The sequence below is a fragment of the Pan troglodytes genome, chromosome 9 (assembly GCF_028858775.2).
Source record: "Pan troglodytes isolate AG18354 chromosome 9, NHGRI_mPanTro3-v2.0_pri, whole genome shotgun sequence".
Classification (NCBI taxonomy): Eukaryota; Metazoa; Chordata; class Mammalia; order Primates; family Hominidae; genus Pan; species Pan troglodytes.
In genome coordinates this window covers 74,826,093-74,849,416 of record NC_072407.2, presented here as the reverse complement: position 1 = coordinate 74,849,416, position 23,324 = coordinate 74,826,093, and the positions used below count along the sequence as shown (strand labels likewise).

Genomic DNA, 23,324 nt, shown 5'->3' with positions numbered 1-23,324 from the left:
CACTATATAAATAAGGAACTCTGGCTATGTGCATGGGAGAGTATATTAACAGGGCTTGGCCTGGCTGTGAGGTGCAGAGATGCCGTTTCTCTCAGGTAAGGAGCCATATTGGGGCAGGGTTTCCTAATCCTTTTTTGACTCGCAAAATACACCTAGGAAATGTTAAATAAATTGTCATTTTTGAGTAGTATATGATAACGAAGTGATTGATTTTGACTAAAAATATTCATGTTCTATTTTTAGAATATGAAAGATTGTATTATAAAGATCACTTGAAATAAAATTTTAGATAATATATGGAGACAAATTTCTGCTTTTTACATTTAACTTGCTGTTTAATGTATCTCAAATTATTTATGTAAGAGATATATGATTTGACCAATAAATATAAAAAAAGTTATACCATAATCTGGGGACCTAATGTACTTCACTTTTTTTGTTCTGTTTTGTTTTTGAGACAGGGTCTCTCTCTGTTGCCCAGGCTGGAGTGCAGTGGCCCAATCATGGCTCACTGCAGCCTCATCCTCCTGGGATTAAATGATTCTTCCACCTCAGTCTCCCGAGTAGCCGAGACTACAGGCACATGCCACTATAGCTGGTTTTGTTGTTGTTGTTGTTGTTTTGTTTTGTTTTGTTTTTTGAGACAGAGTCTCTGTTACCCAGGCTGGAGTGCAGTGGCACAATCTCGGTTCATTGCAACCGCCTCCTCCCGGGTTCAAGCGATTCTCATGCATCCGCCTTCCGAATAGGTGGGATTACAGGCATGCGTCACCACACCCAGCTAATTTTTGTACTTTTAGTAGAGACAGGGTTTCACCATGTTGGCCAGGCTGATCTCCAGCTCCTGACCTCAAGTGATCCACCCGCCTCAAGCCTCCCAAAGTGCTGGGACTACAGGCGTGAGTCACCGTGCCCAGCCGCCCAGCTCATTTTAAATTTTTCTGTAAAGACAAGGTCTCACTATGTTGCCCAGGCTGGTCTCTAATTCCTGGGCTCAAGCAATCCTCCTGCCTTGGCATCCCAAGTGCTAGCATTACAGGCATGAGCTACTGCACCTGGCCCTAAAGTACTTAAAATGTAATTTAAAATTTGCACCTGGGAGGCCAGGCACGGTGGCTCACACCTGTAATCCCAGCACTTTGGGAAGCCAAGGCAGGTGGATCACAAGGTCAGGAGTTCAAGACCAGCCTGGCCAGTATAGTGAAACCCCATCTCTACTAAAAATACCCAAAAAAAAGCCAGGCTTGGTGGTGGGCGTCTGTAATCCCAACTACTCAGGAGGCTAAGGCAGAGAATTGCTTGAATCCGGGAGGCAGAGGTTGCAATGAGCTGAGATCGCACCACTGCACTCCAGCCTGGTGACAGAGCGAGACTCCATCTCAAAAAAAAAAGTGCACCTGGGTTAGGCACCTCCCAGAAGCCAGAGTGATTGTTCAAAAACTTAAATCAGGCCAGGCACGGTGTCTCACACCTGTAATCCCAGCACTTTGGGAGGCCAAGGTGGGCAGATCACCTGAGGTCGGTACTTTGAGACCAGCCTGACCAACATGGAGAAACCCCGTCTCTACTAAAAATACAAAAATTATCCAGGCATGGTGGCGCACGCCTGTAATCCCAGCTACTTGGGAGGCTGAGGCAGGAGAATCACTTGAACCCAGGAAGCAGAGGTTTCAGTGAGCCAAGATTGCGCCACTGCACTCCAGCCTGAGCAACAGAACAAGACTGTCTCAAAAACAAAAACAAAAACCTTAAGTCATCTCAAGTTCCTCTTGCTTAAAACCCTTGAAAGGCTCTCCAGCATAGTCAAAGCAAATACCAAACCCTTTACCATGGCCTTTAAGGCCCTGCTTGATCTGGCCCCTGCCCACATCACTGATCTTACCTCTTCCTACTCTTTAGCCTTATTCACTGCACTGAAATCCCACTGCCAAGCTTAGCCCCACCTTGGAGGCTTTGCCCTGGCTGCACCCCCCTCCTAGTGCTCTTCCTCCACAACTTTTAGGGGCTAGCTCCTACATACCAGGCGGATTTCAGAAGACCTTTCCTGTCATCCAATCTGAAAAAGCTCCCATCCCAATCAGCGTCTATCACATCACCCTTGTTCTTCCTTTCAGAGCACCTAATACTCCCAGAAAGAATCACATTTCTGTGTTTGCTAGTTGTTTATTATGTCTCTTCTACCAGGCTGGGAACTTCAGGAAAGCCAGGACCAAGTCAATCTTGATCTAGGCTCTGTCTTCAGCATCTAGAACCAGGCTTGGCACCAACTGAGTAGGTAATCCATAAATAAATTGCTGTTGCTGTGTATCAAAAAGAAAAAACCAAAGTTTGCATGGTCCAGTGCTTAGAAGTTTTGAAATAAAAAATGTAGCTATTTTTTGGCTGGGTATAGTGGCTCACGCCTGTAATCCCAGCACTTTGGGAGTCCGAGGCGGTGGATCACCTGAAGTCAGGAGTTCGAGACCAGCCTGGCCAACATAGTGAAACCACGTCTCTACTAAAAATACAAAAATTAGCCGGGAGTGGTGGCAGGTGCCTATAATCCCAGCTGCTTGGGAGGCTGAGCGGGGAGAATCACTTGAACCTGGGAGGCAGAAGTGGCAGTGAGCTGAGATCGTGCCATTGCACTCCAGCCTGGGCGAAAGAGCAAGACTCAGTTTAAAAAAAAAAAAAAAGTAGCTATTTTTTAAATTGGAAAACCAATCACATGCACATAGCAAAGAATTGAAATAGTACAAAAGTGAGCCTGTTTGCCTCACACCTTCATATTGATCAGGATAGGACAGGCTGGTCTGTGGTTACAGTGATTTCTTTTTTTTTTTTTTTTTTTCTAGAGATGGAGTCTCGCTCTGTCTCCCAGTCTGGAGTGCAGTGGCATGATCTTGGCAATCTGGGCTCACTGCAACCTCCGCCTCCCAGATTCAAGCAATTCTCCTGCCTCAGCCTCCCGAGTAGCTGGGACTACAGGCACACGCTGCCACACCTGGCTAATTTTTTGTATTTTAGTAGAGACAGGGTTTCACCACGTTGCCCAGGCTGGTCTCAAACTCCTGAGCTCAGGCAATCTGCTCGCCTCAGCCTCCCAAAGTGCTAGGATTACAGGCGTGAACCACCGCACCTGGCAGTACAGTGATTTCTAATATTGCCCATGACTGTTGGCTGAACTCAACTGGTGATTCTCACTTTGAATGGCTTATGTGACTGCGATCACACCAGGACTGGAGTTACCTGAAGACTCAGCTGGGCGGGTTACTGTTGATGGCTCACTCATTTGGCTGGCAGGAGATGCCATCTATTGGCTAGAGGGTCGGAGCTGCAAACCAAAGCACCTACATGTGGCCCCTTCACATGGCTTAGGTTTCTCAGAACATGGTGGCTAGATTCCGAGAGGGAGGCATCCCAAAACATGCATCCAACAGTATGAAAGCTGCCAGTCTCTTACGGTTTGACCCTGAAATTAGAACACATCACTTCGTCTGCATTCTATTAACCAAAGCAGTCACGGACCAGCCCAGATTGAAGGAGAGGGGACATAGGCCCCAGCTTTCAATGAAAGGAATGTCAAGCCGGGCACGATGGCTCACACCTGTAATCCCAGCACTTTGGGAGGTCAAGGCGGGCGGATCATCTGAGGTCAGGAGTTTGAGACCAGCCTGACTAACGTGGTGAAACCCCGTCTCTACTAAAAATACAAAAATTAGCCGGATGTGGTGGCGCACGCCTGTAATCCCAGCTACTCAGGAGGCTGAGGCAGGAGAATCGCTTGAACCCAGGAGGTGGAGTTTGCAGTGAGCCGAGATTGTGCCATTGCATTCCAGCCTGGGTGACAGAACGAGACTCTGTCTCAAAAAAAATTAAAAAAGGAATGTCAAAAAAGTCTGGCCATCTTTAATCCACCACATGTGGATACTAAATAAAACTCCAAATCTCAGTCGCTTAACACAACAAAGGCTTATTTCTTACTCATCCCACATTAGACAATGATGGTGTGCTGTTCTCCCCCAGCAGTGACTTAAATCCTTCTGACATCACCATAATCTCAGTTATTTGATTCCAACTGCTCAGATTGGGGTAGGGGAGAGGGAAAAGATTGACACTAACACTTAATTGCCTTGGACTGAAGTGATACATTCTTCTGCCCAATTCCGACTGGTGACATCACATCTACTAGGAAGGTTGAGAAATGTAGTCTTTCCATATTCCCTGGAAAAGAGAAATGGGTGTGGATACATCACTGTGGCTAACACACACCACTTTCCCAGTCTCCTCCTCTAAAAGCATCACCACTAACACTACAGAGTGTATACTTCCAGAAATATTTATGCATATACGACACATAAAACACAAAGGGGAACAGGCACAGTGGCTCACGCCTGTAATCCCCGCACTTTGGGATGCTGAGGCGAGCAGATCACTTGAGCCCAGGAGTCTGAGACTAGCCTGGGCAACATGGCGAAACCCTGTCTCTTCTAAAAATACAAAATTTAGCCAGGCATGGTGGCACGTGCCTGTAGTCCCAGCTACTCCAGAGGCTGAGGTGGGAGGATCACTTGAGCTCAGGAGGCAGAGGTTGCATTGAGCTGTGACCATGCCACTGCACTCAGCCTGGGTGACAGAGTGAGACCTTGTCTAAAACAAAAAAAAACCCACAGAAAAAGAGTAGCATTTACACACTTCCACACTTTGCTTCTTCCTCTTTTTTTTTTTTTTCTGGACAGAGTCTCACTCTGCTCTCCAGGCTAGAGTGCGATGGCACAATCATAGCTCATTGTAACCTCAAACTCCTGGGCTCAAACAATCCTCCCACCTCAGCCTCCTGAGACTAAAGATATGAGCCACCACACCTGGCCAAGCAAAGGATTTAAGTAGACATTTCTTCAGGCCAGGCACGGTGGCTCATGCCTGTAATCCCAGCACACTGGGAGGCCAAGGCGGGCAGATCACCTGAGGTCAGGAGCTGAAGACCAGCCTGGCCAACATAGTGAAACACCATATCTACTAAAAATACAAAAATTAGCTGGGTGTGGTGGCACTTGCCTGTAGTCCCAGCTACTTAGGAGGCTGAGGCAGGAGAATCGCTTGAACCCGGGAGGCAGAGGTTGCAGTGAGCAGCGATCACATCACTGCACTTCAGCCTGGGCGATGGATTGAGACACTGTCTCAAAAATAAATAAATAGACATTTCTTCAAAGTAAATATACAAATGGCCAATAAGCATGTGAAAAATTGCTCAACATCATCAGTAGGGAAGTGCAAATAAAAAACCACAATGAGCTAGCACTTTATATCTACTGAGATGGCTGTAATTTTTTTTAAAATAAAATAACAGTGTCAGGGAGGAAGTGGAGAAAATAGAACCCTCATGCATTGCTGGTGGGAATGGCTGGTGGTGCAGCTGATGTGGAAAATAGTTTGGAAGTTTCTCAAAAGGTTAAACGTACAACCATCATATGATCCAGCAATTCCATTCCTGGGTTCATATCCACAAGATCAAAAGAATCAAAAGCAGGGACTTGAACAGATATTTGTATGCTGCTATAGTTTGGATGTTTGTACCCTGCAAATCTCATGTTGAAATTGGATCCCCAGTATTAGAGAGGCCTAATGGGAGGTGCTTGGGTCATGGGGGCAGAAACCTTATGAAGACATAATGCCCTCCCTGGTGGGCAGGAGTGGTGAGTTCTTACTTTATCAGTTCCCAGAGAACTGATTGTTTAAAAAGGGCCTGGAGGCCTGGAGCAGTGGCTCACTCCTGTAATCCCAGCACTTTGGGAGGCTGAGGCGGGTGGATCACTTGAGGTCAGGAGTTCGAGACCAGCCTGGCCAACATGGTAAAACCCCATCTCTACTAAAAATACAAAAAAATAAATTTAAAAAAAATCAGCCAGGTGTGGTGGCAAGTGCATGTAGTCCCAGCTACTTGGGAGGCTGAGGCATGAGAATCACTTGAACCCAGGAGGTGGCGGTTGCAGTGAGCCAAGATCATGCTACTGTACTCCAGCCTGGGTGACAGAGGGAGACTCTGTCTCAGAAAAAAAACAAAAAAAGGGCCTGGCCCTCCCATCTCACTCTCTCTTGCTTCCCCTCTTGTCATGTGATCTCTGCACACCCTGGCCCCCCTTCACCTTCCACGGTGAGTGGAAGCAGCCTGAGGCCTCACCAGAAGCAGATGCTAGTGGCATGCTTCTTGTACAACCTGCAGAACTGTGAATCAAATAAACCTCTTTTCTTTATAAATTACCCAGCCTCAGGAATCAGAGTAAGATATACACCCATGTTCATAGCAGCATTATTCACAATATCCAAAAGGTGGAAACAATGTAAGTGTCCATCAACAGATGAATTGATAAGCAAAATGAGTGTATACATAGAACAAAATATTATTCAGCCATAAAAAAGAATGAAATTCTGATACATACTACAACATGGATGAAACTTGAAAACATGCTAAGTGAAATAAGTTAGACATAAAAGGACAGATTTATAAATCCACTTGTATAAAATATACAGAATAGCCAGGCTCAGTGGCTCATGCCTGTTATTCCAACACTTTGGGAGGCCGAGGCAGGTGGATCACCTGAGGTCAGGAGTTCAAGACCAGCCTGGCCAACATGGTGAAAATCCATCTCTACTTAAAATACAAAAATTAGCCAGGTGTGTTGGTAGGCACCTGTAGCCCCAGCTACTAGGGAGGCTGAGGCAGGAGAATTGCTTGAACCCAGGAGGCGGAAGTTGCACTAAACCAAGATCACACCATTACACTCCAGCCTGGGCAATGGAGGGATACTTGTTCTCCGAAAAATAGTAATAATAAAAATAAAACAAGGCTGGGCGCAGTGGCTGACGCCTGTAATCTCAGCACTTTGGGAGGCCGAGGTGGGCAGATCATGAGGTCAGGAGTTCGAGACCAGCCTGGCCAACATGGTGAAACCCCGTCCCTATGAAAAATACAAAAATTAGCCAGGCATGGTGATGCACGCCTATAATCCCAGCTACTCAGGAGGCTGAGACAGGAGAATCGCTTGACCCTGGGAGGCAGAGGTTGCAGTGAGCCGAGATGGTGCCATTGCACTCCAGCCTGGGCGACAGAGCGAGACTCCATCTCAAAAAAAAAAAAGAAATTAAAATTAAAAAAAATAAAATATATAGAATAGACAAACTAATGGAGACAGAAAGTAGACTAGCGGTTACCAGGGCTTAGGGGGAAAAGAGGAACGAGGAAATATTGCTTAATGTTTACAGAATTTCTGTTTGGGGTGATGAAAAAGTTTTAGAAATAGTAGTGGCCAGGCACAGTGGCTCATGCCTATAATCCTAGCACTTGGGGATGCTGAGGTGGGTGGATCACTTGAACCCACGAGTTTGAGAGCAGCCTGGGCAACACAGGAAAACCCCATATCTACAAAATATATAAAAATTAGTGGGGGCGTGGTGGCATGCGCCTGTCATCCCAGCTACTTGAGAGGCTGAAGCAGGAGAATCACTTGAGCCCAGGAGGTCGAGTCTGCAGTGAGCATGGCTATACTACTGTACTCTAGCCTGGATGACAGAGTGAGACTCCGTCTCTTAAAAATAAAAAATTAAAGTATGGTTAAAAAGGCAATTTTTGTGTTACTTATGTTTTACCACAATTTTTTTTTTTAAACCTCACTCAAAAAAGAATGACATCATCTTAGGAGGCCGGGCGCAGTGGCTCACACCTGTAATCCCAGCACTTTAGGAGGCCAAGGCGGGTGGATTGCCTGAGTTTAGGAGTTCAAGACCAGCCTGACCAACATGGTGAAAGCCCGTCTCTACTAAAAATACAAAAATTAGCTGGGCATGGTGGCACACGCCTGTAGTCCCAGCTACTTGGGAGGCTGAGACAGAAGAATCACTTGAACTCAGGAGGCGGAAGTTGCAGTGAGTCGAGATCGCACCACTGCACTCTGGCCTGGGCAACAGTGGAAGACTCCATCTCAAAACAAAAACAAAAAACAAACAAACAAAAGCAAAGTAGGCCGGGCGTGGTGGCTCATGCCTGTAATCCCAGCACTTTGGGAGGTCCAGGTGGGTGGATCACCTGAAGTCAGGAATTCGAGACCAACCTGGCCAACATGGTGAAACCCCATCCCTACTAAAAACACAAAATTAGCCGGGCGTGGTGGTGCGCTCCTGTAATCCCAGCTACTCGGGAGGCTGAGGCAGGAGAATTGCTTAAATCCAGGAGGCAAAGGTTGCAGTGAGCCAAGATCGCTCCACTGCACTCCAGCCTGGGCGACAAGAGTGAGACTCTGTCTCAAAAAACAAAAACAAAAACCAGAAAAACAAAGTAGTAAAATCCAGAAGATAGAACTTCTACAAATCAACCAAACTGAAAACACAATATAAAAATGAGCAATGGCTTTCATCATCAGAAGAGAAAGAAAACTCACTGATCTTGCATGCCCCCCAAAAAAGAAAGGAAAATAAAAGTTAACCACAAAAAATTATAACGTAAGTTAAAGTACAAATGAGGGGTCATTTTTTTACTCATCATATTGGCAAAAGTTAAGACATTGCAAGATATAATCATGCACTACATAAGGATGTTTTATGCAACAGACTGCAGATAAGACAGCAGTCCCATAAGATTATAAGACTGTATTTTTACTATACCTTTTCTATGTTAAGATACACAAATACAAACCATTGTGTTACAGTTGCCTACAGTATTCAGTGTAGTACATGCTGTACAGGTTTATAGCCTGGGAGCAAAAGGTTATATCATATAGCCAAGGTGTGTGTGGTGGGCTATACCCTCCATTTGTGTAAGTACACTATGATGTTCACACAAGGATGAAATCACCTAACGATGCATTTCTCAGTGCGTATCCTGGTTGTTAAGTGATCCATGGCTATATTCAGAGTTGGTGAGAGCGTGGAGAAAAGGGAGTCCATTGTTCGTTGCTGGTGGGAGTGTAAATTGGTTTAATCTCTTAGGACAATTTGGCCATCTACACACTGATATATATGCACATCCTTGGACCCAGCAGTTGCACTCCAGTGTGCAACAGGATGAATGGTTACAGATATCATGGTACATTCATAAGACAGAATCCAATGCAATTCAAAGAAGGAGCTGGATCTATGTGTCCTGACATTGTAAGTATATGTCTGAAATACTTCATAATACTTCTTAAAACCCGACAGGTTTATTTTTGTTTCTAATGTTATATTCTGTTTCTTTGTCTTTTTTTTTTTTTTTTGAGATGGAGTCACGCTCTGTTGCCCAGGCTGGCTGGAGTGCTGTGACACGATCTCAGCTCACTGCAACCTCTGCCTCCCAGGTTCAAGCGATTCTCCTGCCTCAGCCTCCCGAGAAGCTGGGATTACAGGCGCGCACCACCATGCCCAGCTAATTTTTGTATTTTTAGTAGAGACGGGGATTCACCATGTTGGCCAGGATGGTCTCGATCTCCTGACCTTGTGATCCGGCCGCCTCGGCCTCCCAAAGTGCTGGGATTACAGGCGTGAGCCACCGTGCCAGGCCTTCTTTTTCTTTTTTAATTGAGACAGGGTCTCTGTCTGTCACCCAGGATTGAGTGCAGTGGTGTGGTCATAGCTCACTGTAGCCGTGACCTCCCGGACTCTAGTGATCCTCCTGCCTCAATCTCCCAAGTGGCTGGTCCTGCAGGGGCATGCCATCACACCAAGATTTTTATTTATTTATTTATTTATTTATTTATTTATTTAGAGATAGGGCCTTGCGCTGTTGCCCAGGCTGGAGTGCAGTAGCGTGATCTCTGCTCACTGCAACCTCCACCCCCAGGCTCAAGCAATCCGCCCATTTCAGCCTCCCGTGTAGCTAGGACCACAAGCATGTGCCACCACACCTTGCTAAGTTTTGTTTTTTGTTTGTTTGTTTGTTTTGTAGAGAAAGGTTTTTGCCATGTTGTCCAGATTGGTCTCAAATTCCTGGACTCAAGCAATTTGCCCACCTTGGCCTCTCAAACCGCTGGGATTGCAAGCATGAACCACCTCAACCAGCCATATTCTGTTTCTATTATAAATGATGAGATTAAGCGTTCAGACTGCTGTTTGCAAACAGTTTTCACAAATGACACCTTTAGGGGCAGGTTGGCTTTCTTCTCAGTATATGAAAAACCGAATGAGATATGATCATCATGTCTACTTTTTTTTCCTTCCAGCCGTGGTTTTGCAGCCTTAGTGACATCTGGATATGAGTTTTGAGCAGATAAATGCAAGAATCTGGTAACAATCAGCTTGAGGCAAATTTGCAGGTTTATTTTTATGCTTCTTTTTAATTATTTATATCCATAACCAATAGCCCACTAAATATGATAAACTAATATATTAATAGAATTAAAAACTAAACAGGTCAGGTGTGGTGGCTTATGCCTGTAATCCCAACACTTTGGGAGGCCAAGGCAGGAGGATCACTTGAGCCCAGGAGTTCGAGACAAGTCTGGGCAACATGGCAAAACCCCATCTCTACTAAAGGTAAAAAATAAACTAAACAGTTTAAAAGTCTGAAATGGTTAAAAACATCCATTGTATGGGGAAAGTGGGTTCAGCTGTAGCTGTGTTAGTCTTTTTTTTTTTTTTTTTTTTTTTGAGATGGAGTCTCTCTCTGTCGCCCAGGCTGGAGTGCAGTGGCGCGATCTCGGCTCACTGCAAGCTCCGCCTCCCGGGTTCACGCCATTCTCCTTCCTCAGCCTCCCGAATAGCTGGGACTACAGGCGCCCGCCACCACACCCGGCTAATTTTTTGTATTTTTAGTAGAGACGGGGTTTCACTGTGTTAGCCAGGATGGTCTCCATCTCCTGACTTTGTGATCCACCTGCCTCCCAAAGTGCTGGTATTACAGGTGTGAGCCACCGCGCCCGGCTGCTGTCTTAGTCTTTTGGGGCTACTATAATAAAACACCCTAGAGTGGGTCATTTATAAACAAGAGAAATTTATTGCTCACATTTCTGGAGGCTGGGAAGTCCAAGATCAAGACACCAACAGATTCAGTGTCTGGTGAGGGCTGCTGTCTGCTTCAAAGACAGTGCTTTCTCTCTCTATTCCCACATGGTAGAAGAGGCCTGGGAAGCTCTCTTGAGCCTCTTTTATAAGGGCACCAATTCCATTCATGAGGGTGGAGCCCTCATGATTTAATCATTCCCCCAAAGCCCCACGTCTGAATACATTGGGTATCAGGTTCCAATGTATGGATTTTGGGGTGATACCAACATTCAGACCATAGCAGTTGCTAATGGGGTCTCAGCACTCCCTGACCTTGTGTGCATACCACATGCACTCACTATTCACTATTATTTTATGAAAGTTGCCAGAATCAAAATGGAGTCACTTGGCCCAGAGCGGTGGGTCACACCTATAATCCCAGCACTTTGGGAGGTTGAGGTGGGCGGATCACTTGAGCCCAGGAGGAGGCTAAGCCTGCAGTAAGCCCTGATCACGCCACTGCACTCCAGCCTGGGCAACAGAGGGAAACCCTGTCTCAAAAAAAACAAAAAACGCCGGGCGCGGTGGGTCACATCTGTAATCCCAGCACTTTGGGAGGTTGAGGTGGGCGGATCACTTGAGCCCAGGAGGAGGCTAAGCCTGCAGTAAGCCCTGATCACACCACTGTACTCCAGCCTGGGCAACGGAGGGAAACCCTGTCTCAAACAAAAAACGCCGGGCGCGGTGGGTCACATCTGTAATCCCAGCACTTTGGGAGGCTGAGGCAGGCGGATCATGAGGTCAGGAGATCTCGACAATCCTGGCTAACATGGTGAAACCCCATCTCTACTAAAAATACAAAAAGAAAATTCACCGGGCGTGGTGGCGGGCGCCTGTAGTCCCAGCTACTCGGGAGGCTGAAGCAGGAGAATGGCGTGAACCCAGGAGGCAGAGCTTGCAGTGAGCCGAGATCATGCCACTGCACTCCAGCCTGGGCGACAGAGCAAGACTCCATCTCAAAAAAAAAAAAAAAAAAAAAACCCAAAAAAAAACAGCAATAACAAAACAGAGTCACTAGTATTTAAAAAAAAACAAGGCTGGGTGTGGTGGCTCATACTTGCAATCCCAGCACTTCAGGAGGCTGAGGTGGGAGGATTGCTTGAGCCCAGGAGTTCAAGACCAGCCTGGGCAACATGGCAAGACCCTGTCTCTACAAAAAATTATAAAATTACCCAGGCATGGTGGCGCACACCTGTAATCCCAGCTGCTCAGGAGGCTAAGGGGGAGGATCACTTGAGCCCAGGCAGTAGAGGTTACAGTGAGCCGAGATCGTGCCACTGCACTCCAGCCTGGGCGACAGAGTGAGACCCTATCTCCAAAAAAAAAAATTAATCAGTTAATTTTAATAATTTATTTTAACACAAATTACCTAGAACTTAGCAGCTTAATTAATTAATTAACTTAAAAAAAAAACCCTGACAGTACAGTCAGGGAAGGATATGAAGAGAGAATTGTTATGCTTATATGCCTCCTAAGAAAAATAATCACAGGCCAGGCATGGTGGCTCACGCCTGTAATTTCAGCACTTTGGGAGTCTGAGGCAGGTGGATTACTTGAGGTCAGGAGTTCGAGATTAGCCTGGCCAAAATGGTGAAACCCCGTCTCTACTAAAAATACAAAAAAAAAAAAATTAGCCAGGTGTAGTGCCCCACACCTGTAGTCCCAGCTACTTGGGAGGCTGAGGCAGGAGAATCACTTGAACCCAAGTGAGCCAAGATCGTGCCATCACACTCCAGCCTGGGTGACAAGAGTGAAACTCTATCTCAAAAAAAAAAAGAGAAAAAGAAAAACAATCACAGGTCGGGCACAGTGGCTCACACATGTTATCCCAGCACTTTGGGAGGCCAAGGCAGGAGGATCACTTGAGGTCAGGAGTTCGAAACCAGCCTGGCCAACATGGCGAAACCCTGTCACCACCAAAAATACAAAAATTAGCCAGGCATGGTCGCACACGCCTGTAATACCAGCTACTCGGGAGGCTGATGCAGGAGAATCGCTTGAACCCAGGAGGTGGAGGTTGCAGTGAGCCGAGATTACACCACTGTACTCCAGCCTGGGCGACAGAGCCAGACTCTGTCTCAAAAAAAAAAAAAAAAAAAAAAAAAAGAAAAGAAAAACAATCACAAACGACTATAAAAACCACAACCTGCAACCTTCCACACAAAAAAAGAAAAAATTAATTAATTAAAAAAAATAAAAATACTTCTGTGAGGGAATCTGCCCAGCAACTGCCTGGCTAACCCCAGGCTGGTGTCACCTGATCTCTGTAGCCAAGCATAATTATTTCAAAACAATTATATAATCCTCCTCATTTTTTCCCTTTGAAAACATTTGTCTTCATTTACCTCCCTGAATACACACTGGTTTCTATAGCATGTGTATTCCCATTGCGATGTTCTATTCCCAAATAAACGTCATTTTCTTTTAAAGAGCCTCTCTGTTATTTAGGTTGACACCTTAAAGGGAAAACAGTGTTTGGGATGGAGTGAACTGAAATTATACCTTTCCTCCCTCCAAGGGAAGAATCAAGCATCATTCAATATTAGCTAATGTGGAAAATGCTTTGAAATGGGCAAGAGATGCCAGGCGCAATGGCTCATGCCTGTAATCCCAGCACGTTGGGAGGCCAAGGCAGGTGGATCATTTGAGGTATGGAGTTCAAGACCAGCCGGGCCAACATGGTGACACCCCATCTCTACTAAAAATACAAAAAATTAGCCAGGCATGGCGGTGTGCATGCCTGTAGTCCCAGCTACTCATGAGGCTGAGGCAGGAGAATCACTTGTACCTGGGAGGCAGGGGTTGCAATGAGCTGAGATTGTGCCACTGCACTCTGCATGGGTGACAGAGCGAAACTCCATCTCAGAAAAAAAAAAAAAAAAAGGCAAGAGAGAGGAAGATGACCCCATATTATTTTACAAGAAGCCAGGTCAAAGTCATGTGAATAAAAGGAATACAAATTTGTTTGGTATGAGACGTGGCAGAGGTGGATTGGGATGAAGTAGCAAGAGGACCCCCTCACAAAGAAGTTAGACCCTCTATGGAAGTGTGTTTGGTTTCAAGAAGTGTTAGAAGGAAAACCAGGCACAGCCACAGGGAAGCTTCCTGTCACAGTACTCCCCCTCCCAGCAGCAGACAGGCCACAGGCTGCCCCTCTGCAGAGATCTCAGCTGACCCCAGGAGAAAGCCACCAGGATCAGAGAAGAGAGGTGGCTGTGAAATTCCCAAGACACAAGAAGGAATCAAGACTGGAGGGGGTGGGGAAACTGACTAGAAAGTCTTCAAGGTAGGAGACCATGAGAGCTCAGATCAGGAGAAGGGGTAGAAAGGTGGGACCTCCTCTGCAGCCTCCACCTTGAGGCCCAACCCCTTGTCAAGACACAGGGATGAGGGGGTGGAGCAAATCGGGCCCAGTTTCTACCTTCCCCCACCTTGAAATCCTCCCAGCTTTCTAAGGTTTTAGGATATTGATCTATGTGAAAAACAGCCGATTCAATGTGACGCAGTTTGTGGGCAGCGGGTAAAGAGGGACCTGGCCCAGTGAGGAGTAGCTGCCCTCCAACCAAAGAGTCAGAAAAAAAAAAAAAAGTCAGTTTTGAACACATCTAGTTTAAGGAACTTGTGAGTCGACCAGAGGGAGATGTCCTAGAGGCAGGAGGAAGGCCTGAGCTGGAGGTTTGGGGGCTATAAGCATATGGATGGAAGTGAATGAGGTCATCCCAAAAAAGTGTGCAGAGTAAAGAGAGGGTCTGTGGCAGACCTGGAGGACACCAGTATTTCAGGCTGTCCTAGCCCAATCAGCCAAGACCACCAAGGAACAAACCCATGGTTTGATGAAGTCAGGTTTCTTGTCCCCTTGTAATGAGACAGACAGCACACTGGAGAAACCAAGGAGTGTCCCACTAAGCACAAAGGAAGATAGTTTTACAGGGTTTGGGAGGGGGTGGAGATGAGGTGAAATTTAAATGAAGCAATATTTTGATAGGCTCAAAGCAAAGCAGAACTGTGTATAAAGGGGCTGGCATCAGTTCTGGACTGCCACAGGACCTACAGTCCTGTTTCTTTGGAAAAAATAAGATAGATGTAGAATATTGTGTTCAAAACTTCCTTACCTGGATCTCTGTACCTGCATTATAAACCCTGTCTATTTAGTGACTTAGATCTTCCAGGCAAGTGTTTTTCTTTTTCTTTTTCTTTTTTTTTTTTTTTTTTTTTGAGCTGGAGTTTCACTCTGTCACCAAGGCTGGAGTACAGTGGCATGATCTCAGCTCACTGCAACCTCTGTCTCCCGGGTTCAAGCGGTTCTCCTGCCTCAGCCTCGAGTAGCTGGGACTATAGGCACGTGTCACCATGCCCAGCTAATTTTTGTATTTTTAGTAGAGACAGGGTTTCGCTATGTTGGCCAGGCTGGTCTCGAACTCCTGGCCTCGAGTGATCCCCATGCCTTGGCCTCTGAAAGTGTTGGGATTACAAGCGTGAGCCACTGCACCCGGCCTATTAATACAATTTTGTAAACAAAAAGTACCTGAGACAGGTCTCTATCAGTTTAGAGATTTATTTTACCATGGTTGAGGACGAACCTGGGAAAGAGACAACAGCCACGGTAGAATCTGTGGCCCATACTTTTTTTCCAAAGAGGAGTTTGAGGCCAGGTGGGGTGGTTCACGCCTGTAATCCCAGCACTTTGGGAGGCAAGGCAGGAGGATTCCTTGAACTCAAGAGTTTGAGACCAGCCTGGGCAACATGGCGTAACCCTGTCTCTACAAAAATCACAAAAAATTAGGCTGGGCGCGGTGGCTCACACCTGTAATTCCAGCACTTTGGGAGGCCAAGGCAGGGGGATCACCTGAGGTCAGGAGTTTGAGACCAGCCTGGCCACCATGGTGAAACCCCGTCTCTACTAAAAATACAAAAATTAGGCCAGGCATGATGGCTCACGCCTGTAATCCCAGCACTTTGGGAGGCCGAGGTGGGTGGATCATGAGATCGGGAGTTCGTGACCAGCCTGACCAACAGCGTGAAACCTCGTCTCTAAAAAAATACAAAAAAAAATTGCTGGGCATGGTGGTGAGCACCTGTAATCCCAGCTACTCAGGAGGCTGAGGCGGGAGAATCTCTTGAACCCAGGAGGCAGAGGTTGCAGTGAGCCAAGATCACGACACTGCACTCCAGCCTGAGCGACAGAGCAAGACTCCTTCTCAAAAAAAAAAAAAAAAAAAATTAGCTGGGCGTGTTGGTGTGCGCCTGTAATCTCAGCTACTTGGGAGGCTGAAGTAGAAGAATCCCTTGAACCTGGGAGGCGGAGGTTGCAGTGAGCCAAGATCGTTGCAGTGAGCCACTGCACTCCAGCCAGGGTGACAGAATAAGACTCCATCTAAAAAAAAAAAAAAAAAAAAAAAAAAGGCAAAACATAATTAAAGTTAGAATTAAAAAAAAATTAGCCAGGTGTAGTGGTGTGTGCCTATAAACACAGCTACTCAGGAGGTTGAGGTGGGAGAATAGATTGAGCCCAGGAGGTCCAGGCTGCAGTGAACAATGGTCTTGCCTCCAGCCTGGGTGACAGAATGAGACCCTGTCTCAAAAAAACAAAAACAAGGCCGGGCACAGTGGCTCACACCTGTAATCCCAGCACTTTGGGAGGCCGAGGTGGGCGGATCACAAGGTCAGGAGATCGAGACCATCCTGGCTAACACGGTGAAACCCCATCTCTACTAAAAAAATACAAAAAAAAAATTAGCCCGGCGTGGTGGCGGGTGCCTGTAGACCCAGCTACTCAGGAGGCTGAGGCAGGAGAATGGCATGAACCCGGGAGGCGGAGCTGGCAGTGAGCCCAGATCATGCCACTGCACTCCAGCCTAGATGACAGAGCAAGTCTCCGTCTCAAAAAAAAAAAAAAAAAAACCCACAAACGAACAGCCCCTGCCCTCCCCCCAAAAAAGACAAACTGCATCTCACACACAGGTGACCCCTGTGAATACAGTCTCTGAGGAGTGATGGAAGAGGAAGCCCTGTGAGAGGTGCAGACTGCTACCCTCTAGCCAGGATGCCTAAATAGTAGAGGGCAGTTTCATTAGCGACATCAGTTTGCAAACTGAAAAGAGACACTCTCCTGTAGGTACCAAAGGTGCTCTCTCTTTGTATGGGGAAAAGGCAGGCTGGTTGTTTTTTGTTTTTGTTTTTTGAGACGGAGTCTCGCTCAGTCGCCCAGGCTGGAATGCAGTGGTGCGATCTCGGCTCACTGCAACCTCCACCTCCCAGGTTCATGCCATTCTCCTGCCTCAGCCTCCCAAGTAGCTGGGACTACAGGCGCCCGCCACCACACCCAACTAATTTTTTTATATTTTTAGTAGAGACGGGGTTTCACCATGTTAGCCAGGATGGTCTCAATCTTCTGACCTCGTGATCCGCCCGTCTTGGCCTCCCAAAGTGCTGGGATTACAGGCGTGAGCCACCACTCCCGGCCTAGGCTGGTTTATGACTCACAGGGTCTGTATTTCACAATAATCATACATATTCAGCAGGTTTTGGGGAAAAGCTATACATATTTATGAGGGGACGTGAGTGCATGCACAATGGGTAAACACCTGTAACATACATTCCATATTCACTTTGGGATGGGGTTTTTGCGTTAAAGTGAGGTGGAATTTGGTTCTTTGCATCATAAGGTGGACTATAGGACACAAACACAGTTTGCGTGCAGTCTCTATGAGCTTGCTGAAACTGGCCTGAGGTCTGCAGTTACTTATCAGGAAAGAATGTTTGTAAGGCCTGTCCTCTGTCGATCAGCGTTGTAGTGGTCTGAGTTGTAAATCTCAGTAAAGAAGAGTCTGACAATTTGCCTGATAGCTCCTATTGCTAGGGGTTTAGTAAGAGTGTGGTTTTTCTGGCAGCAGTAGAAATTTAAGAAGTTGCCATGCCAGCTGACAGCTGAGCCCTGAGGTAGGCAACGTTTGTTTCCTTAACCTTAACCTCAAGGTCCATCGTAGTTGATAAAAAGGCATCTGGCCAGGCCTCATGGCTCACGCCTATAATCCCAGCACTTTGGGAGGGTGAGGCGGGAGGCCAGCAGTTCTGGGGCCACTGCACTCCAGCCTGACAGACAGAGACCCTGTCTCAAAAAATAAATAAATAAAAAAGATAAAGGGGCATTTGTCTTGATCGCTCAGATCACACAACTAATAAGTAGCATTCTTTCTAAAAGCCGCAACAATGCTACTCCTCTCTTATAAGAGCTACTGTGTAACTCCTGCCCAACTCAAACCCACAGGCCCAGGCTCAGAACACTTGGCTCCATTGCTTCACTGTTTCCCTGCTAGCACGAACCCCCCAAACTCCATCTCCCAACATGCCGCGGGCCCCCTTTCTGTCAGCCTGACTCTTGAGCTCCTGAGAAATGTAGTTTTTCCAGCGGCCCAGCCCCAGAAAGGTCCTAGCCAAGAACTACAGTTCCCATGTGGCAATGCGCGCGCCATTCCGGTGGAATTCACCGCGGTCTCCAGTTTGCCGTGATGGATGCCAGAACCTGCACCTGGGGCTTGGTGACGCGATGACTGAGATGCTGGAGTCCCCGGTCAGAAGGACGATGCCGAGCGCGCCGTATTTTCTCCTGCCTCTCCTCAGATCGCCGCCGTTGTTGGGCTGTGGAGACGTCTCAACCAAAGTGGAGCCGACAGAGGCCCCGGGAGCCGTGGTGACAGAGCGGCCACAACCACTAGGGGGCGGGAGGCAGAGCGGCCCCTAGTCCGCCCCTAGTCCGGGACCTCTGGGCGGTCCCGGGCGGGAAGCGCACGCGCAAACGCGGGGCTTCGCGGCCGCTGTAAACACCAAAGAGCGCCTGCGCAAGCCGAGAGTCTCGGGATCGACACGTGGGGGCGCCTGAGCGAAGATAACCGTAATAAATAGTAACCTAACGGTCCAGTCATCGTTCTGTGGTCCTTTCTTTTATGATTCACAAGGAATGACCCTCTTCATCGCCTCTCCTAATTCAGTCCTCACAACAGTCCTTTTACAAATGGGACAGCTTTACAGTCCTTTTACAAATGGGACAACAGGTTAGAGGAAGTCAGGCAGATTCCCAGCATCATAGAGAGTAAAGGACCAGGGAAGGATCAGGATTCAAGGACTGCACCCAGGCTCTGCTTCCAGCTTGCTGTGTGACTTTGGGTAATTTTGTTCCCTTAGGGAACTGAGCTTTCTCATTTGTAAATGCAAACAGGCTGTTGGGAGGATCAAATGAGATCCAGGGGTGAAAACAGCTTAGTTTACTTTCAGGAATTTACCCACGCGGTATATAAAGGCAAAATATTATTATAGTCAGGTGATTGTAGATTGAGGAACCCATTTCCTCATTTTGCAAATTGCAAACCTGAGGGCCCAAAGAGGGACAGGGGCTTGCCTCAGGTCTCAGCAGGCTGTGAGCAAGAGCTAAAGCCTAATCCTCCTGCCTTTGGGCCTGGAGCCCTTCCTTGTACCCCAGGGGTCAGTGTCTTTGTTGGATACAGGCTTAGATTGACTGACTGTACCCTGAGAACCTAGGGGAGTCCCTGTTCCCAATTCTTCTCCTACCCCCACCTTGGCCTGATGGAGGAAGACCCTGCTGTGTTGAGATGAGCACCAGAGCCAAGAAGCTGAGGAGGATCTGGAGAATTCTGGAGGAAGAGGAGAGTGTTGCTGGAGCTGTACAGACCCTGCTTCTCAGGTCAGTGGCCCAAGTAAGGGAAAGAACCCAGGTGTGACAGATGAGGGGGCAGCACTAAGGGGACAGACTCTGAATGGAAAGGAGTGGGAAGGCAGTGGACACTGTTTCTGAGCTTGGGAGGAATTGGGTACTCAGGTGACTCCATCTGGGGGCAGTGGAGCTGGAGGTGATACCTGGGCTGGCCTGGGTGATGAGAAGGGGAAGTGATGCGCATTGAGCTGAGGTCTGGGAGCCACTCCCCAGCCAGGTGAAGCGAGGTGGCACCTAGGCACACCATGGCACCTGCAGGATCATGCAGCTACCCCCAGGGAAGGGGACTTTTCTCTGACCCTTGGAGCAGTGGAGCTGGGCTGTATGCAGCTGATTCTCTCTAGAGTGCTCTTAGAGGTTTTGGGGGTAGGTTGGGGGAAGGGCTGGGAGACCCTGAGGTCTCGTTACAGATTGGGCCTCCCCAAGCAAGTCATGAAAGGCAGGTATATGTAGCAATAGAAATCCAAGATCCTTCAAGATATCCCAGATAGGCCAGGCACGGTGGCTCACGCCTGTAATCTCAGCACTTTGGGAGGCTGAGGCAAGCGGATCACCTGAGGTTGGGAGTTGAGATCAGCCTGACCAAAGTGGAGAAACTCCATCTCTACTAAAAATACAAAAAAAAAAAAAAATTAACCGGGCGTTGTGGCGGGCACCTGTAGTCCCAGCTACTCGGGAGGCTGGGGCAGGAGAATGGCGTGAACCCGGGAGGCGGAGCTTGCGGTGAGCCGAGATGGCGCCACTGCACTCCAGCCTGGCTGACAGAGTAAGACTCTGTCTCAAAAAAAAAAAAAAAAAAAAAAAAATTAGCCAGGTGTGGTGCTGCATGCTGGTAGTCCCAGCTACTCGGGAGGCTGAGGCAGAAGAATCGCTTGAACCCAGGAGGCGGAGGTTGTCGTGGGCCGAGATGGTGCCATTGCACTCCAGCCTGGGCAACAAGAACGAAACTCCGTCTCAAAACAAAACAAAACAAAACAACAAAAAGGTATCCAAGATAATTCAATGGAATTATCTGGAGGTGGATCTTGGATTCACCTCCAAGCATTTAATTATCTGGGCCTTCACTTATCATTTCTGTTTTTCAGCCAGAGAAACTGAGGCTAAAGAAGGAAAAGGACTCTTTTTTTTTTTTGAGACGGAATTTCACTCTTGTTGCCCAGGCTGAAGTGCAAGGGTGCGATCTTGGCTCACTGCAACCTCCGCCTCCTGGGTTTAAGCAATTCTCCTGCCTCAGCCTGCCAAGTAGCTGGGATTACAGGTGCCCACTACCATGCCTGGCTAATTTTTTGTATTTTTAGTAGAGACACGGTTTCACCATGTTGGCCAGGCTGGTCTCAAACTCCTGACCTCAGGTGATCCATTCACGGCCTCCCAAAGTGCTGGGATTATGGGCATGAGTCACCACGCCCGGCCAGAAAAGGACTCTATTAAGGACACACAAGGAGTTGGGGTAGAACTGGACTACGACAGGGATCTTTCCATTACATGGCAGTAGTCAAACATCTTCATCAAACATTTATTTAGTGTCTAATGTATACTCCGAGAAGGACTACCTTGGGGTAGCAAATAGAAGCCAGGATTGCCCTCAGACCTGGCTTTTAACCAGCCCTCCCAGTGATTTAAGACTGTGACCCCAGGTGAGTCCCTGCCCCTCTCTGAGCCTCAAATTGTCTGTAAAGTGGGGATGCTAAGCCTTGGGACTGTCTCAATGTTTACCTATAAATTAAATGAGTTAAGACCTGTTATCAAGGTTTACCTATAAATTAAATGAGTTAAGACCTGTTAAGTGCATAGACCAGCACCAGGCCCGTGGTAAGCATTCAGTAACTGTTAGCCACTGTTGTTACTTGTGAACACAGGTCAAGGCAGGCCGCAGATGGGGTTCTCCAAAAGTCAATGCAGGGGCAGAGAAGCAGCAGCCCCAGGTCTGACCATCTCTAGATACCTCCACACCCTGCCCTGGGTGCCTGCATTTCTGAAAGTCAAGGGAGGACCCATGTCCCCATCTCCTCCTCCAGTTCTGGGAACCTGGCAGGGGAGAAATGTCTCGAGTGTTTACACCTGCACATGCACATGATTCTCTTCCCCACAACCTGAGGCCAAGAGTGAAGATGGTTTTTACTCAAAGCTACACATTACAGCCCTGGACAGTCAGACCAGAACAAGATCCTGGGCTCTTTCTGGCCCTTTCAGGGTGTGGGGTTGTGCATGAGCTTCCTCCCTGCATGGCAGAAGTCCATGAACGCTAACAGCAGGTTCTTGGTCCTCGTTTCCCCTCATGGAGCAGGGGCTGGGGGAAGAGGGGCGCCTGGGTGGGAGACAGGGCCTGACATCAGATACCCCTCCGGCCCACCTTGTTAGTAGTTGGAGGCCTGGCCCTGTGCTCACTTCAGCTCTGTTTCAGGCTTCCCTAATGGAAGTCTGGTTCAAACTCCTTATTTATAGAGGAGGAAAGAGAATCCCAGAGAGGCCAAGAACTCACTGAGAGCCCCACGGCGAGGTAAGCGTGAGTCTGGTCCAGAACTCAAGCCTCCTGACTTCAGGTGAGGGCTCTGCCCACGGCCACATGGGAGGGGGCAGGGCTTGATTCCACCTCTCCTCCCCCCACTACCCTCATAGTCATGCTTGGAGCCAGCTCCCAATGTAGCCACCTGGGTGGGCTGTGGTTTGCAGGGAGGGTTGGGAAGATGGAGAGGTAAGGGAAGGAAAGTACAGGGCCCAGTCGGGAGAAACCCAGGGCCGGTCTGGGGCGAGTGGGGCCGAGAGCTCTCCTTGGTGTGCGTGTGGCTGCTGCAGGATTGTGGGGCCTTCATCAGTCTGAGGCAGCAGAGGATGCAGATCCTGTGGGAGCACATTCCTGGAGGAGGGGAGCAAAGCAGGCTCAGAGGAGTGAGTCACAGAGCCCAAGCCCTAAATTTAGAAGGTGCTGAAAGAGGCAGTCTTCCCCCGGGAAGCCTGTGGGGATACCTGCTGACCCAGAACACCAGGGACTCACGGCAGGGAGCAGTGGTTGGCAGGAGTCCCCAGATAGCAGTGCCCATGGAAGCTGAGCCTGCTGCAGGCCTGTTCCAGGTGTGGGTTTGGAACCTAGGGTGAACCTTGACCCAGGGCAGAGCCTTCAGCCCCATTCTCAGACAGAGCCCCTAGAGAATTCCGCCCACACCAGTCCTCATGCGGTCCTGGGAGCCAGCCCCTGGAATGTGGACCTCTCAGTGCCATGCTGCCCTCTGGCTAGACATGGCCAGACCCCCTGTGCCTCACTGCTGTCCCAGCATGCAGCTGTCAGACATTGAGGAGGGGCTGTGTGGGTGCAAGGAGCAAATGCCATTGACACCAGGCCTTTCGCAGCTCTGCTTGGATTGGGGGTGAGGGAGGGGGACAAGATGTCATTTCAGCTACCTCTCTTCCCTCTTAACCCTCCAGGCTCTAGGTTAACCCCACTCAGGAGAAAGAAATCATTGCCTCCAGACTGAGGAACAAAGATGTAGGACAGAGGCCAGGCCTCGGAGACAGATGCCAGACCTGGCGGAAGGAAGCTCAGGAACTGAGAACTGATAGTAGCTGTGGCAGTTATTGAGCACTCACTGTGTGCCAGGCACTGTGCTAA

The 23,324-nt window shown here is 48.0% G+C and overlaps 1 protein-coding gene and 1 long non-coding RNA gene across 8 annotated transcripts in view; one reads left to right on the top strand and one right to left on the bottom strand.

Annotated features, from left to right (window-relative positions):
- Positions 1–2,146: 2,146 nt before the first annotated feature.
- Positions 2,147–18,829, bottom strand: LOC104001251 (uncharacterized). Its single transcript, XR_672967.5, has 4 exons — positions 18,518–18,829; positions 4,102–4,203; positions 3,229–3,451; positions 2,147–2,300 (listed from the first exon to the last, which is right to left on the bottom strand). It is a non-coding gene; the product is annotated as an uncharacterized LOC104001251 (long non-coding RNA).
- Positions 18,830–18,834: 5 nt separating this feature from the next.
- STARD10 (StAR related lipid transfer domain containing 10) overlaps positions 18,835–23,324 on the top strand; it is a 38,985-nt gene continuing 34,495 nt past the window's right edge. Inside the window, exons 1-3 of one of the 7 annotated variants that reach the window (XM_063783185.1) lie at positions 18,867–19,152; positions 19,580–19,687; positions 22,163–22,217. The gene's annotated coding sequence lies outside the window, so the exon portion shown is untranslated. Of the gene's footprint in view, positions 19,688–22,162; positions 22,218–23,324 lie in introns of all 7 variants that reach the window. The other 6 variants (XM_063783191.1, XM_063783188.1, XM_003313195.6 and 3 more) reach the window with 6 other exon arrangements.